Genomic DNA, 5,648 nt, shown 5'->3' on the forward strand with positions numbered 1-5,648 from the left:
CAGGCTGATCTCGTCACCCAGCTGTTGAAATGGCGATTTTTCAAATATGTTTTCAACGCGGGCTTAGAGAAAATGTATAGGCAGATTCTGCTGCACTCCGATCACACACCATACCACAGACTTCTTTTCAGGGAATCACAAAATGAAACGCTTGTGGTCTATGAGTTGCAAACGGTGACGTTTGGTGTCAACCGTGCCCCGTATCTGGCTATCAGAACTCTTCTCCAATTAGCAGAAGACGTTTGTTTGAAGTTTCCATTAGCTTCCAGGGTATTAAAGCAGGGAGCTGGATGTCCCCTCCCGTAGTGGACATCGAGCTCCAGAGACATCCTGTCAGCTTTGCCCAAGGAATGTTCGGAAATCGATGGAATGCTGATCACGACATATTTCAGTTTAACGTTGAAGAGATCTCAATAAAACCATTCTACACCAAACGGGAGGCTTTATCGTGTGTGGCACAACTATTTGACCTTGCAGGGCCGCTGGGCGAAAATTATTATGCAAGACATATGGCTAACCAAGATAGATTGGGATGATAGTCTAGCTCGAACGCTTTACCAGCGGTGGGAGAACTTTATTAAAAATTACATTCACATTTCAGATACTACAATACCAAGGTGGATCAATTTCTCACCTTGGAATGAAATTGAATTTCAAGGGTTTTATGATACATCAGGGCTTATGCGGCAGCCAAACTAATCAATGCATTACTTCCACAGTTCGACATTGCCCAGCCAGTGATATACAAATGGGCCCATTCCACAATCGGGCTGTCGTGGATACGGAAGCCACCTTGTTGTTGGACCACCTTCGTGCCAAAATCGAGGAACTTGTTGGAGTGAGAGCGTGGAATCATGTGGATTCGGGTGATAACCCAGCGGATCTAGGGAGCCGCGGCGTATCCCCTCAAGAATTAGCAAAAAGCACTCTATGGTGGTGAGGTCCAAGATGGTTGAAGGCGCACCCATCTGGATGGCCTCAAAAAATTGACGAGAGGTCAATGGAAACGGAGCTAGATCAAAAGGTAATTCGAGACCATTGTACTAAACGTCAAGAATGGCTGTGTAGTAGCGCCGCGGCGCTTATCGAATATTGAATATTTATTACTTAATTCTTTTTTTATTTATACAACTTTAATTCTATAATTTCTTATTTACTATAATACATATTTTCAACTTCTTACATACTAGTCATACAAACACATGTACATACAGTGACGAGCAAAACTGTAACATGGCGTAACACTTTTTATTTCAGCCACCGCTATCTTTCCAAGTTCTAACGACTTTCATACTTTTGTTGTATATTCTTATTGGTACACCCCTACTCCCTCTCTCACAAAGATTTGAAGTCAATCCAACAACAATAATAAAACCAGCAGGCAAAAATGTAAATTAAGGCAAATGTTACAGTATTGCACACACTCTCAGTTTTGCATTTACCGTTATCTTTTCATTAGTTGGAAGTCAGATGACTTTTTTCTGTATTGTAATTTATTTAAGAAGTGATTACCAATAAATAATATGTTAATCAGGAAACATAAATAAATGTAAATAATACATTTACTGCGCCGTCGATCGCTTATCGAATATTGAATATTTATTACTTATTACTTTCCTTATTTATACAACTTTAATTCTATAATTTCTTATTTAAGGCCTGTATGCAGCTCTCAAGAAAAGCAAAAACTCTATATAAAATGACGTACAAGAAAAGGCTAAGAAATGTTCTTGATTCAAATTTTCTTAAGGCAGTACGCAGTTCTTAAGAAATTTGCCACGCTTTCTACTACGGTTTTCTAAAGTTTTTTTTGTGAAAAAGATCACATTATTTCTTGAGGAAAGAGTGAGGCAACAGGCTGTGAAATATCAAAAACGCCAAGTTCCTTGGACACACACACGAAATAATTGCAATATTTTCTTGACCGTTTTCTTGAGAGCTGCATACGGGCCATTACTATAATACATATTTTCTACTTCTTACATACTAGTCATACAAACACATGTACATATGTATGTATGTGCAGCCAAACGCTTATGCACATATATATGAATATTGGCTTAGCTTAGCGAAATATGCTTATGGGAGAATATAGTGTAAGTTTTTTTATTTATTATAATAAAATTTTAAAAATATTACTTATTCTTTCCCGCTTTACGGCCTTTATTTAATTTTAAATAATAATTAAATTATTCTTTATTTAATTTTAAATAAAGAATATAGATTTTTTTCTCATTTTTTAATTTTATAATTTAGCTTTAAAATTACATAAATATTTTGTTGAACTAATTTTTTTTATTTATTAATATATTAAATTATTTATTTTTGATTATTTCATAGCTGTAAGTATATATAGGGTATTTGTCGGCCGCTGTGGTGTAGTGGTAAGCAGTGCGCGCTTCCACTCCGCAGCACCTGGGTTCAAACCCTGGTCAAAGCAACATCGCAAAAAATATAGAAAAAAGGTTTTTTCTTAACAGCGGTCGTCCCTCGGCAGGCAATGGCAAACCTCCGAGTGTATTTCTGCCATGAAAAACAGCTTCTCATAAAAATACAATCGCCGTTCGGAGTCGGCGTAAAACTGTAGGTCCCTCCGCTTTGTGTGACAACATCAAGGCGCACGCCACAAACCGGAGGAGAAGCTCGGCCAAACACTAACATATGTGTAAGCGCCAATCTATTATTATTATTAAGTATATATAGTGTGAAATAATACAAATATTGTAATCGAAATTAGAGTTATAATACATTAGAGTTCAAAACTGCTGTCAAGTGTAAATAAATGCTATCACAAGTGATGGAAAAGTAGGCACAATAGTGCCGTTTTTGGCACTTTCGTTCACAGAGCCACTATTAGCGCAATTCATCCTGTTTTGGCACAATCATAAAATACAGTAATTTAAAATAAAAGGCCACTATATAACAAAAAATCACATACCCCATTACAGATTAAAAAAATACAAAAAGTGAAAATTGAAAGCACTAAAAATTAAAATATGGGCCGTGAGAAATATTCACAAACCACTGAATTTTATTGTGAATACGCAGTACGAAAAGTAAGCTTTTAATTCAGAATTAAATTAGAGTGCAAGTTTCTGCAATATCCCGATGATTTTTGGTACTTTTCTTCTGACGGTGTCTTACATGTTCATCCATAAAAAAAATTTCGAACACACTTTATATGGAAAATATTCATGAAATTGAAAACTTGGAATCTACTGCTGACCTGCTGAATTTTTATAATTTTTGTGCAAAGCTTGAAATGACGATTTTTGTACATATATTGTGTTTATTAAATTATTAATTAGACTTTTATATAAAATCTCAATGCTATTATTTCGCATATAGGTACATAGATACTGATTTATCTTGTGGATTAACGCAAGGCTTACTGTTTCCCCTGGGTGGTTGGTTGAACTGAGCCTTCAACTTGTTGGGCTTCTACGAACCTACCACCCATTGCTTCGTCTGCAGTTGATTTGTTCGGGTGTTCTAATTCGTTAACCGCTCTAGTTCTGCTCCGATTCTCCTTAATCAGCCGCTTCGCACGCCTGAATTTAGCTCGTAATTCAGCCAACGTATCTATTTTTGAAGCAACTGTGAGGTTGGCAAGGTATGGCTTTAGATTTACCTTAATTATTTCCACTTATTCTTTTTCTGGAATCTATTTTCGCAGTCTAAAAGTCAAGTTGTGAAATCGTCACAAGCTTCCTGCGGCAGATGTTTATGCTCCATTATCTCCCTGATCATCTCGACATCGGAACCCGCGCCTTCGAACTGGGCCAGCAATTCTGTTTTTAGTTCGAAATAACCAAATGTAGGCTCCTCCGCATGGTCATTTCAGTGCAGAGCCCCTCACGAGGCAGTGGAAATCCGTAAACAACTGGTTATATGAAATTTCATATTGTTCTCTCATTTTCTCAACTCGGGTGAGGAAGCTTTCGACAGTAACTCGGCCCACTCTCCCGAGGCTTCGGAAGTGCCGCTCCCGAGTCACCGCCATTGTTATGTTCTCCTTAATTTGCATCACTACCATCACCTGGCTAGATTGGCGCAGGCGTCTATTTTCATCAAAAAACTAAGACCTTCGTTTGACTCACAATTCGCTTCTTTACCCCTAATAGATACCTACTTTTGCCTGATGGTTTCCTGTCGTACCGAATACCCGTGCAGTACACATGTAGGCCAATTTTTTTATGAGTTGAAAAATTCAGGAATGGGTGATTTTAGCACGAGATATCCAAAACTGATGTTCATTTCGATCTGTGGCAGTAACTTTTTCCTACAGGGGAGAAAACCCAAGACCGTCTGGAGACGGGCTCGCCTTTCAGCTTTCTCTTACACACTGTTGACCTATGAACCGGCAATGCTGTCTGCAGACGGTCAAAAATGCAAAACTGGGATTTTATATATCGGCAAGCCGGTCTGTGCTCGAAAGCAATTTTCTCCATTTCGAATGGTGACATAATTATAAAACTTATATTAAAATACGGTGCTTTTAACAACGAAATGCACCGAATTTTTTTATATCAAAAAATTTTTCAAAATAAAAAATTTCTTTAATTACGAAATTACTAAATAGCAAGAAATAATTAATTTTAACCGTGTTTTCAAAATCTGTAATTCAACTGCCGATTAAAATAAAACGGATTGACATAACGAATTAAAATTTATTTAATTAGTATTTATTCGATTTAACAGCGAACCAACCACCTGGTTCTCTAAACCTCTAGCAAAATTTCGCGTACACTGAGAAAAAGGATTAGTTTCGACAACTAAAGATATTTAGTTCCCGAATTTTGACAATATTTGGGAACTGTTACCAAGGATTGGGAACTATTACCATCGATTGGTAATTATAACTAAATATATTAAAGCTTCTAATATTCATCTAGGTTGTAACAAATCGTTAATTTAGTTGAAGGGTTTGGTTAATACTAATAAATATTTCTTTGAAGCATATTTCTACAAATTCCATTCAACTTAACGTATGGTTCATAAAAGGATGTTATTAAGCTCTGCTAATGCAGATAAGCTTTCTTTCAACACGTGGTTTAGTCATAGTTACCAAATCTTAGTTGAGGCAACCACGATTTGGTTTGAGAGTGGAACATATTCATGCTTGTGATTATCTCTAAAGAATGCTGAGCGCTCTCTGAGCACATACGAAGAGCGCCAGCTGAGCAATGCACACAGTCCCACTTATTGAATCGTTTGAATGCGCTAGTATGCCGATCATTGCATTGTGCGTGGAAATCATTGCTCCGCTACCGCTGTTCGTATATGGGTGAAACACGCATGTGGTCCCAGAGCGCTCAGTATGCTATGGCATGTCGATCGCTGCGCCATTTGTGCTATGACATGCCCATACTTGTTTGTCTCAGTTTCAGTTTTGCTATCATCACGAGTTGTTTCGGTGCGCGCATAGTTTAAAGTTTAATTAAAAATATAAAGTTTGATGCCAACCGGGGTTTTTCAGTGGATATATAATTCATGTGAATTATAATTTGAAAGTGTCTATTTAGCTAAGGAAAAAGCAAAGCAGTATACTTCCAGCAGATATTGACCTGGGTTTTCGCACGACTGTTCTTGTTTCATCGTTGTTTTTTAGGAAATTCTTACCAACATATACATATGTATTATTTACT

General features: G+C 37.1%; 1 protein-coding gene across 1 annotated transcript in view; it reads left to right on the forward strand.

Annotated features, from left to right (window-relative positions):
* LOC118734991 overlaps nucleotides 1–5,648 on the forward strand; it is a gene marked incomplete in the record, with an annotated part of 783,173 nt that overhangs the window by 620,761 nt on the left and 156,764 nt on the right.

This window comes from Rhagoletis pomonella, unplaced genomic scaffold (genome assembly GCF_013731165.1).
Source record: "Rhagoletis pomonella isolate Grant_MI unplaced genomic scaffold, Rhpom_1.0 Rhpom_scaffold_00003, whole genome shotgun sequence".
Lineage (NCBI taxonomy): Eukaryota > Metazoa > Arthropoda > Insecta > Diptera > Tephritidae > Rhagoletis > Rhagoletis pomonella.